Consider the following 12165-nt stretch of genomic DNA (forward strand, 5'->3'; position numbering starts at 1 on the left):
AATATGATGACAATTTTCACCTCTTGTTTTACTTCTCCATGTTCTTCTTGTTTCAGACTTGTAGGCTAAGCAGGTACAGTGGGATACAGTTTCACCGCAGCCTGTGAAATAATTTTTGTCAGTGTCACCGTGTCAGAGAATTACACTATTCACATATGGCCAGGCTGCACCCTGGCACGTGCAGCAATCAGTTGGTGGCATTGGTAGAGGAGATGTATTGGCGTGGTTGAGCGTTTTTACTCTGAAGCATTTATTCTTTCTCAGTATGGGAGGGTAAAAAGTGAAATCTGAGTCGTTTTAATTAATCCATGCTGCAAATGATCTCTGGGTTGGCTTGAAATCCAGTCCTCTTCCTCACTACTCCTGGACTTAGGTAAGCCATTTGCCTGCAGGCTAGTGCAAGCCAGGAATGTAGATCTGGGGGCCCAACGTGGCCTGTGATTGTCCTCCCAGGCAGGACTCCTTGGATTCGGTGAGGAGCACAGTATGCTGAAATGGGGTGTCCCTCTGAGCCCACACCTCCCCATTTGGCAGCAGCACAGCATCCTTCTGCTCCATGTCAGGCTAATTAGGTGAGGGGCCCCGGGGGCTGAGCGCGCTGCCAGGATGGCTGTCAGCATCTGACTTCTCGCCAGCCATCTGAGGCAGTTTGGCGTTAGAGATTGAGGAGAGGCTGGAAACTAGAAAATCATGAACGCTTACATGGTTCTGCCATCATCATCATCGTTATTATTATTTATTAGCATCTGCACATCTGGTCAAGCCATGCTGCAGCATGCGCAGAGGCAGCTCCTGCCATTCATGGGGCTGTGGCCTTGGGACAGCCCTGTAATGTCAGGGAAACCTGCAAAGTGGTGTAGAAGTTTATTAATAAAATAAAATATTATTGAAGTTATCAATAGTGTAATAGTAAATTCTATATGCTTTGAATGATTTTTTCTAATTCTCTCATACAAATATGTAATCATTTACTATATAGGGGTTTGGGCTCTTATAAGGTTTAAGGAAAGCATATCTCTTTTTCAAAAAGTCCTTAAGGACTTCCCACTGCATCCAGGTCACATGATTTAGATCCACATTTTAATTCAAAAGCCAAAGACAAAAATAGACAACACTGTCAAAAAAGGATAAAATTAGTCAGATTATCTTGAGAGGGCCACAGCTTGATTTTGTTTTTCAGATGTGCTAAGGGTTAGATTATCTCAGCAGCCATTGACATTGGGAGAATTTTGCCATTAATGGGAATCATTAGACAAATGCTGTTTGGATCTGAGATTGCATCTCAAACATTCAGTGTTACACATTCAACGTGGATATATTTGGTCTATAGGGCTAATTTGATGCTATAGCACAGAAATGATTCTGACACCAAATTTATGGATTTAGAGAAGTGCAGAACGTGCACTTTTCCTCATCTTTTGCTGGTGTTCCCAGGAGGGCACTGTCAGGTATTCCTGCCGTAGGATGTGCACAGAACTGCTCCAGCATGCAGTGTGGATGGGACACCAGCCCTCGATGTGTCCTGTCTCTCCTTGTGATATGTCAGGAAATGGGACAGTGAAGACCACCTGATTCTTTCATACTGAGATCCCCCCTGTTGCCTCATACTAGGATAAAAGGAATTTCTAAACAGCCTGAATTTGGGACTACAGCCCCATGGAGCTCCACGGAGCGTGAATTTAGGTACAAGTAGATCTATGGTGGTGTTCCACCATAAAGTTACTCTACCATAACTGGGTACCGCACCTAAAAACTCTATCAGTCCCCTGCTCCGGTCCGTCCTGTGGCTGCACGAATACATGTACCAGCCCAGAGCAGGGGCAGCAGTGACAGCCGGGGAAGGGTACGTGCGGCTGCTCCTTTTGGAGGCAGCGCTGCGTGATGATCTGTGAAGGTCACTGGGGTGCTAAGCCTGCCTCAGTTTCCCAGCTGTAAACCAGAGAGTGCTACTCTGTAAACCCAAAAGGGTGGTAGGAAAATGAAATGGTTAATCGGTCTACAGTGCCTTGAGAATGTAAATTACTTTCTAAAAGTTATGTGATGATATTTGCTCTCCTGCTTCTCTCACTTGAAAAATTGCAAAGGCTTTTTTTAGAATCCATGCCTTCCTCATAATTCATTTCTTGATTTGGCTATTAGTCAGTTTTCATCAGTTTACCATCTGGAATGAAAAGAAAGTGTAAGATGATTTTTGCCTTCCTTTGTATGTCTCTTAAGAGAAACTGGGGACAAAAAAGTGTAATCATGGGAAAACAGATTAAAGCAGCATAGAAGAGAAAAAAACCTCTTTACTGCAAATGCATGTTTGCATCTTTCCTATAAACAAACTATTTAACTAAGATAAACCTTTTTGTTTTTCTTCAAGGAATACTGTTAAGGTTCATGGGCTCCGAATGACCCATGCCTCTCTTGTTTTCCTTCTCATGCTCCCTCCTATTCATGGGACAGCCTTGCCTTTTTGAAGCACCTTTCTGCCATTCTCAAATGCTCCAAAACAAAGGCTTATTTAAATAGTTTCCATTTTTCCACTGGACTTTTCTGCCTCTTGCCAATTGTCTGTTGTTGTCTTGCTGCTAGGAGGTGAAGGAGGTCATCTTGCATTATTTTATTGCTAATGTGTATATGTGTCGTGAGCTTCTGCAAATAGGGGAACAGAACTGGAAAGGACTAGGACATGATGGAACATTTTATCCTTTCTTATATTTTTTTTTAGTTTTAGCAGCTTACTCACTATAACCATGGTGTTCAAAGTATAGCTCATGAAAAAAAATGGTTGCAAACTTTCTTCTTAGAAGTTTCTTCACTGCATTTTCAAACTGCTTTGGACAGGAGGGAAGGGGTTTGGGGTTTTTTGGTTTTTTTTTTAGATATATACATTTCTCTAGAATTCCCCTAAAAGCTATCAAAGTGGATTTGACTGCTGGCTTTCTTATTGTAAATAGTTTCTAACTCAAATGGTGAAAAGTACATGTAGGGTAAATCATTTTTACTAGGAGGCTTTTAAAAATATTCAATTTGATAATGTTTCTATAAGCAGTTTCCAGCGTGTCTTACATGGGAAAGAAGAGAACAGATTTCTGTCTCAGAGTTTTTCCCCTGAAGCCTGTGAAATTAGTCCTTCTCTAAAACCAGCATGTTGCAATTTATAGATAGGGAATACCTCTTCGAGACTTTCTCTGGATTAAAGACTGCAGAATTAAGATTTGTGTGAGCATGCTAACGTCAAGGACTTTATGGCAGTATATACTTGATTATCCTCACATTTCTGCTTTTCTTCATGCAGTGCAAATCAGATGCAAATAGGAAACTATTAGGAATAAATGATGGAATGATAAAATGCAATTTTAGTTGTTTCCTTAATGTCCATGATTGGCGAACAGCCCCTAGAGATTGGGCTAGGAGATGTAATTTATACAAGCAAGACCAGCCCTGAGTTTTCTGTACATTTGCTTGTGAAAGACCTTTTTATGTTCTTTGAATGAGATTTACACTTTATTAATGTACTTTTGAGCTCTGATTAAAGTGTACGGGGGGAAGAAGAAGAAGGGAAAGCAAGGGAGCACAGACTAGGAAGAGGATGATTCAGTCCGATTTATTTCAGGGTCTGCAACTGCAAATGAAGCATTTTGGTCTCTCTTGATGAAGGAAGAATCCTGTCAGATTAGAGGCCACTGTTGCCCCATTTGAGTTGCAAAAAGGGTTGCATGTGTAACCTAATAATTATCTGCAATGCTAAGGAAGACAGATGTAGCATTAGCTTCTGATTGAAGCAACCACCGTATTAATTTTCAAGTGAGCAGCAGCAGAAGCAGATGGTGAGATGAGGCCAGGATGCAAATGTTTGCCATCGATAGCTTTTACCTTTGTGTAATGGCAGTGGCTGATGCCGAGCTGAGCCGGCGGGGCCTGATCGCTGCCCAGCCACACCAGCTGGTCCTTCCCCAGCCTGGCTGGAGAGGGATGCTGCACAGGGCTCATCTGCGCACAAATGCAGGCGTGACACGGCTTGTTTGTGCTGTGATGCAATGGGATAACTTTTACATAGAGTCAGCACATTTTTGATAATAACCGAGACCAACAGATGCAGCAGTCTGTGGTTTCCTAGTTAGGTTATGAGTCTGTGCAAAACAAAGGACATAAACCCAGGAAAATATGCAAACTTGCTATAAACTGAAATCCTTGCTGGTTTTTTTTTTCTTGGGGGAGAGTGCTGGGTTTTTGCCTTTGAGATCTCAGTGGGAGGACATTTGGCAGTGCATCTTCTTTGTTACTCAGGAATACAGGAAGAACTGGGAAGCACCTTTTGGCAAATATTGTTAAACAAGCCATCCGGGACCTTATCCAGTGATACAAGGCACAAGATTGACGGCACACCCAGCCCTTGGTGAAGCTCATGTTGATCAGGATATTCCCTCAGCTGTGACAGAAGACTGGTGAGGACAAATGGAGTCTCAGTGATCCTCCTAGTCATAAAATGTGGCTTCCTTGCCCGAGTGATATTGCTGAAGTATGCTCAGAGGTAGCTGCATAATTTGAATAGAGGGTTTTGTTCCAGATCCAATGGTCCGTTTCTATCTTTATGGTATCCATCAGCTGACACAAGCGGGCAGTTATGAGGAGAATATGATGAGGATATGTGTAAAGTGCATTTTTTCTCTCTCATGACCAGATATGAAGTTTTTAGACACCATAACAGTGAGAAGCTGGTGTTGCTTGTGCTGTTCAGTTCTGTGGCAGCACATTATAAATGGTAAATTAGCTCATTGACCTCAAAAAATGGACCCAGCCTCAGGGTGAGTAAGACTATGGGCTGATACCTGTTACACTTCTCCTGGAATTACTTTTTTACCCCGGACTTTGCTTTCTTGGCTTCTTTAGCTATAAAGTGCTTAGAGTGCTATGCTATGCCTCTGGAAATGGTAACATTTTGGACATATGTCCTCAGAGCTTTGAAATACTTTTGTGTGGGAGAATAATTTTAAATGTCACCTTCCCGAGGTGAAGGGCAGCCGTGAGGGGGGGTGCCCGTGCTGGTGCCAGGGAACGTCCCGGCAGCTGCCCTCTTCTCCCACCCTCTGCACTGCATCCTCCCGCTGCTGGCAGGATGAACGGATATCTGACTCTTTGTCTACTTTGCTCCTGTTGCACAGGAATGAAATTACTGCCTTTTAGATGTTAATAACTAAAACATGGATTTTTTATTTTTTTTTTTTCTCTGAACTCATCCTGTTGTTGTGGTTAGTGAAACCGATCAGAAGGATCGTGACTTTTTTTTTTCTTTACCGTGGGTAAATGTTTGCAAGGTCTGGCCTAAAGGTAGATAAAAAAACCAGCTGCATGACGAGACACGGCGCAACTGTTTGGCGAGGGGGAATGTGAGGATTATTGTTGAGGGGACTGCTGAAAGAAAGAGGGGTTTCATGGGAGAGAGGGAGGTTGCTTGGCAGGGAGAAGGGAGGCTGTTCCAAACATATGGGGCGGCATAACCAGATGAGAAAAACTGGATAATGTGCAGAAAACAGAATGCAGCCAAGGGGAGTGAAAACCATGGAGATAAATCTTCCCTAAGATCTTGTAGGTAAGTCTGTCTAGCACAGTCTGTATTCCAAAGAGGTGTGAAGGTGATCAGATAGAAGAGGAAAGGTGTTGGAAGCAGTTTATTAGTGTTTGTTAAATATATGTTTTCTGGTTTCATGATAAATTCAAAGCACATCTATGATTAAAATGAAATCTCCGTAACATACAAGTATTAGCTGTAAATCCTAGGTTGCAGTGAATTAGTTGAGCATCACTGAAACCATGAGAACTACACCAGATAAGGACCCAAAGTTTTTAATCATTTTTTTTTTCTATTTTGTGGTGAGGGGAATTTGCTTATTTATTTATTTTATTCTGTATCCTTAGAATACAAATATAGATTAATATTTATTTTGTTTGGTGAGGGAAATTAAATTTTAAGTCTGTCCTGGTTTTGGCTGGGATAGGGTTAATTTTCTTTGTAGTAGCTGGTATAGTGCTGTGTTTTGGATTTAGGATGAGAACAATGTTGCTAACACACTGATGTTTTAGTTGTTGCTGAGCAGTGCTTACACTGGTCAAGGACTTTTCAGCTTCCCCTGCTCTGCCAGGTGCACAAGAAACTGGGAGGGGGCACAGCCAGGACAGCTGACCCCAACTGCCCAAAGGGCTATTCCATACCATATGGTGTCGTGCTCGGTATAGAAACTGGGGGAGTTGGCCGGGGGGCAGCGATCGCTGCTCAGGGACTGGCTGGGCGTCCGTCAGTGGATGGTGAGCGGTTGTATCACTGTTTTTTTTCCCCTGGGTTTTGTTCCTCCCTCGCTCTCTTGTTGTTTTCCTTCTCATTACAATTTATTATTATTATTATTATTATTATTATTTGTTCCAATGATGAAACTGTTCTTATCTCAACCCCCGAATTTTCTTACTTTTGCTCTTCCAATTCTGTCCCCCACCCCTCCGGGGGAGGAGGGCGAGCGAGCGGCTGTGTGGGGCTTAATTGCCGACTGGGGCTAAACCACAACAAAGTCCAAGTTTTGTATTCAGACAGGTAGTATATAAAAATCCCAACACAGTAGTTAAGTATGTTTGTAAGAATCTGCATTTTTTAAGGCAAAGTTTTCTGCTAGAATTTTGTACTCTAAAGAAACATCCCAGCAAACAGAATTAAGAGTGAGTGCTGTAGTCCACTTTGGTGTCCAGCCTCACACTTCATCTTTCTGCAGATCCAGCTCACCATGAGTCTTCAGAATAACTGCTGGTAGTACGAGAAAGATGGAGGTTTCTTTAAAAGCTTGTGCAGTATCCAGTATTTAACGTTTCAGGGATCTGACTGTGCATTTTGAAGGCTACCATGAAGAAATAACTTCACTAATTTCAGTGGTTCTGTTCATCTTATGACTCACTATACAGTCAGTAATTAAAATGATGTATCACTTACTGATTTTTAAAGGAGTTCATGGTTTGTATTTCATGCCATTAAATGCTCAAGTCTTTTGAAATGTAATGGTCTGATATCTTGTTTTCTGCCTGATCAGTGCTGGAGACAAAAACCACCATGTATCAGTACTCTGGTTATTGAAAATAGTTGGCTTTACAATTAGCGTATTTGATATAGTTCACTGGGTGGCTGTTGGTGACGTGGTGACAACTTCTTACATCACATTTGTGGGGTCTAAATCCATTCATGAAAATTGTTCCAGAGTGTTTGTGATCCTTCTGCTACAGCATGCTCAGTCTCAGGCCCCATCGTGATAATATTGCCCGTGTTTTGCCAGGGCAGTGAACCTTACATACATACAGCTGCATTTCTTTAAAACTATCGTAGGCACCTCCAGTATTGTGCTAGAATATTTACATGAGGAAGTTTCTGCATATTTTTGAAGCTGGCAGTATGAGATTTTGTGACAAAATAGCATTTTGAATTCCAGCACAGTCCTTAGCTCAACTGGCAAAATCTCTGTTGACTTATTGAACCAGTTTATCACTAGTGTGTTCTTTAGCACCTCTTCTTTTCTAACAAATATGTAAAAATGTACTTTTTGGACTTGCAATTCTCCTATTTTAAGGAAATATAAGTTAGTTTCTGGGACCTAAATTTTCATAGATTTCTAAAAGGTACTTGCTAACTTTATCTGCTTTGAGAGAGAAAGTGTAACCTTCACTTATAAACACATTTATGGAGACAAAAAAGGGGCCTTGAAGGTTGCTCTGTGGAGCTCCATTAGCAAGTGTGAATTCCACTCTTGGCTGATCCCTTACCTCTCGTTAGTGTGTTTGCTGTGACCCTTCTTTGGAGCAGTCTCTCTCCAAGCCTAGAGGCACCTGGACCAAATCCAGGCTCCCAGCACCGACTGTGCCAGTTGGCACGGTAGGGTTACACAGGGAACCTTTGGTCAGTCTTATTTTGGATGCTGTAGAGGTGTGCTGAGCGAAGGAACTGAAAGGAATAATTTGCCTTTGGGTGGCTGAGCTTGACTTTTTGGGTTTTTTTGGTCAGAAGCTATAAAATTAAAAGTTTGTTTAATTTTCCTGTATACACAGTAATCATGAAGGAGAACCAGAAAGAGGAGAAATCAGAGACACACTGATGTATTTCAGAGAATTAACTTGAGGGCTACAAGGGACAAAGGGAATTGAAATTCCCCATTTTAGAATGGCAACTTTCCTACTTTATCACAGCTAGCTGAATCCACTGTTGAAATGCATATATTGCTGTTTTCAATAGGGAATATATTTCATGGTTACATTTACAGATCATGTGTGTCAGAGACAGGTCCAAGTGAATGGTACACCAAAGTTCAGCAAAGTGATACAAGTTGTGTGTGTGCATGCTGGAGAAAAAGCTTTGAAGGTATAGCTTAGGAGAGCTGTACCATGTCACCCATTGATGGATTTGCTTAGCATATAGGCTCTGTCATCAGCCCTACCTGTGTGACACCAAACAGAAGGTCCTCACTTTCATTACCTGCCTGGTGCCTCAAACCCTGCTTTCTATTTTCCACTGCAGACTGGTGTCAGATCTGGTACCGAAAAATTTCTCCATTGGTACCCCACAATTCCAGTGCAAGGGGCTAAATACCAAATACTTTATATTATTATTATTATTATTATTATTATACGTGTTTCTTTGTGAACACTTCATTTACTGTTAGCATCTTGACTGTGTCTTGGTTTCTGAGCTGTTTTCAACATGTTGATTTTCAGTTCTCCATAAAACCATTAATGTCCTGGGACAACGTGTCTAAGACATTGCTCCTTTTTGAGCATCAGACTGTGAAAAGCTGTTCTAGATGGGTGCTTGTGAGAGAGGGCCAGTGTTATGAAAGAAGATACTGCAGGGTATCCTTCCTTAAGGTCCCATACATTTGCAACTGCTTCTTCCTTTGGCCTCTAAAAGTCTATGTTGGAGATGTAGCAAAGCTCACTTTCTTTCTGGCCTGGAAAATCTGTCTAAGGGTACAGACTAATTCATTGGGAAGTTTTATGGTGATATTTATCACGATGGTGGGATTTTATGAAATTTCGATTGCATTTATGTCCTTATTCAGAACAGAGGTCTAGGAATGAGTCAACATGCGTAGTGGGAGAAGGTGTTGATTTTAGGCCCCCTGTTTATGTGTCCTCCAGATTTTTTAATGAGGCAAAGAATTGCAGCAGAGAAAGGATACTCTCATTTTTCTGTCAGTCTAACATTGCCTTAGAGCACTGGATCCTCTGTGTCTTCAGAGTAGCATGATGAGCCAAGCATTTTAGATTTGACTTCCCAGGAAGCTGACAGTGAACACGTAGTCCTCATTCCCTATGCATGGAATCAAGGTCCGGTGAGCCACCCGATAGAAGTGTGGAGCTCTCCTAATCAGCTGATGTCCAGGAGAGCTGTGCTTGCACGAGTCAAATTCTGCATGGTTTCAAGCACTGTGAAAAATTGGGTATTTCAAAGAGGATCCAGAATCAGGAGCTCCTTCTATCTCTACTCTATCTTAGTTCCTTATCTAAAAAGAGGTGATACTGCCTATGTAATTGTGCTTTGTAGCAAACTTAATTTGTGAATCACTTGGACAATCTAAGGGTGAATGCCATCAAAAAGCTCCTAAGAAAACTAATATTTCTGTATTCCATGCAACACATAAAAGAGTGTGAAGTCCCTAAGGCCCAGAGCCACCCCTGGATAAGGAACAGAGCATACAAGATATTAAATAACTTATATATCTATCTATCTATCTATCTATATATATCTCCACGATATTCACAGTGTTCAAGCATTTTTTGCTATGAAGGATTTGTTGAAAACTTGTGGAGCATTCCCTACAGATTTTTTTTTTTTAAAAAACAAGATTTCAATTTTTATGTTAATGGTTCTTCACCTATGGGACTTGAGTTTCAAAGCTACCTTAAGCTGTAATATTTTTTTTCTGTTGACTATGACCTACCTCTCACATAATGAAATTCTCCAAAATAAGACTAAGGGGTGACAGTAAAGGAGCGAGATGTTTCTTGGGGCACTGGTGTGAGGTGGGAAATGATGTATTTTCCACTTGAAGAGAGATTTCAGCTTTTACCATTCTACTCTCTATCAGTGTAAATTACGTTTCTTTGGTCTTATTTTCTTAAGATAAATCCGTATCAATGTGTACATCTATTTAAAGAAAATTCCAAAAGCCTGACAGGAAAAGCAGAACATGCTTCCCACCTTGGGAAGAGCATCAGACAATAAGCAATGTATGGTAGAAGTTATTCATTGCATAATGGACCCAGCAGTGAGAAGGATGGTATAAAAAAGTGTGTAGGATACAATAAAAATTGATAGTTTTCCATCTTCACAGACGAATGTGAGGACTTCTGGATCTGTTCTTATAAAATGCAATATTATCTCATTTCTGGCTTTAAATTACCTGCAAACTGGAAGCCTAGAGCACCAGATTCACAGAGTGCAAACTATTATTGGATTGTACTGCACATATGGCTGATATGATAAGACTTAGGACTTCTTGAACAATATTTAAGTTTGGTATTTGACATGTATAATAAAAATTGTATTGCCGAATACAAAAAATACCAAATGCTACTCTGCAGTTGCCATTGCCATATTTGTATTTCTTTGTCATTGTTTTACTATTCTGTTTTTCCATTCCGTTAATTTCATTAACTTACTGTCTCATGTTTCTGCTGGATATGTAATTATTCATAACTTTGAAAGAAATCCTAACCTAAAAACAGATCTGTGTGCAGCTGAGGAACCAAGTGAAGAATTCACAAGGTGTACTGCAACGCTTTGGTTTCTTTTTATTACCGCAGGTTATCTGCTTCAGGGTGTCTCAGCCTTGACTGAGCCCCATCTCCTCGTGGGACCAGCCTGGGGCAGCCTTTCATCTCCTACCACAGATTTTCTGTCTCCTTTTTGCATCATGAGGGAACTGCTTTTCTTTTGTGGAATTGGAGCCCGTTTATTAATCCTGTAGTGGCTGCTTATCTTTTGTGGTTTGGAGTAATGGAGGAGTTGAGCTAATGCAGGAACCAGCGAGCAAGACCTGGAATGTCTTGTCCTGACAAGTTGATGTCAGCTGATACATTTGGAGATGGCTGAACGGAAGAAATTTCCATTTGCTGCCCTAGTAGGGTAATGGGAGTCTGAAAAGAAAACTCAACCTGAATGCCCACAGTGAGCACAGACACGGCAGGGTGAGAGTCTTGCCCAGGCTGCTGGGCGTGCAGTTGGAGTGAAATCCATGTTCTTTTGCTTTAGATGTGTTACATTTATTTTGGGAACAAAAGAAAAATATACTGAAAGAAAATATAGAAAGAACAAAAGAAAAAATATACTAGTGGAAAATATACTATTAGAGAAAGCCTTCAGCAACTTGATAAAGTCCACTGTAAGTTTCTGTAGTTAGTTATCAGCATTTTTTTTTTGGCTAATGTATTATGAGTTCAATGTAGATAAATAATACTTAAATAAAAATAAATGCCTGTAATACTATTTTTTCTTTTTTCTTTTTCCCTTTTTCTTTTTTTCTTCTTTGTTCTTTCTTCTTTCATTTCTTCTTTACTTTCTTCTTTCTTCTTTCTTTTTTTCTCTTCTTTTCTCTTCTGTTTTCTTTCTTTTTTTCTTTTTTTCTATGAGTCTGTGAACTTGCTTAAAAGGAGGCATTCCTCTCCAAAGTCTGTGGCAGTGCTTAAACACTGGTTTGGACTTTAAAAAATAAACTCTTTATCCATCTACCTTATGCTAATGGATTACACTCCTGCATTGCTGTCAGTCATTGCATGGCTGTAGCTGATTGAGTAGGATTTTTGGCAGCTTGTTTCTTGTCCAAACATTCCTTAATGCTTTCCCACCTCTTGTTTTATCACCCAAGTATTGCAACAGCAGCATTTGGAGCTCTGATAGCTTTTTCGGAAAGCTGGTTTTGTAAAAGCCAATTCCTTGAAAACTGAAGCAGAAGGAAGAAAGAAAAAGAGGAATACCTGTGGGTTGTGGCTGAAATGATCCCTTGACACTCATTGAGGTTGATCATAAATATGCATGAGACAGGAGGAGTTTTTAGTAGCTGTGTTTTGCCTCTCTTGCCCCAAGCTGTCTGGAAAGAAAGCTTGTGACAGTCTGGGGAGCTCCAAATTTTAAACAAAAGATTATTGTTATGA

The 12165-nt window shown here is 40.7% G+C and overlaps 1 protein-coding gene across 6 annotated transcripts in view; it reads left to right on the top strand.

The window, feature by feature from the left end:
- AFAP1 (actin filament associated protein 1) overlaps nt 1-12165 on the top strand; it is a 122111-nt gene that overhangs the window by 37861 nt on the left and 72085 nt on the right. The window contains exon 1 of one of the 6 annotated variants that reach the window (XM_072863258.1): nt 4276-4433. The exons of the other annotated variants lie outside the window; for them this stretch is intronic. The gene's annotated coding sequence lies outside the window, so the exon portion shown is untranslated. Of the gene's footprint in view, nt 1-4275; nt 4434-12165 lie in introns of those variants that run through there. 6 annotated transcript variants of the gene reach the window in all.

Source organism: Ciconia boyciana, chromosome 5, assembly GCF_034638445.1.
Source record: "Ciconia boyciana chromosome 5, ASM3463844v1, whole genome shotgun sequence".
In the NCBI taxonomy this organism is placed as follows: domain Eukaryota; kingdom Metazoa; phylum Chordata; class Aves; order Ciconiiformes; family Ciconiidae; genus Ciconia; species Ciconia boyciana.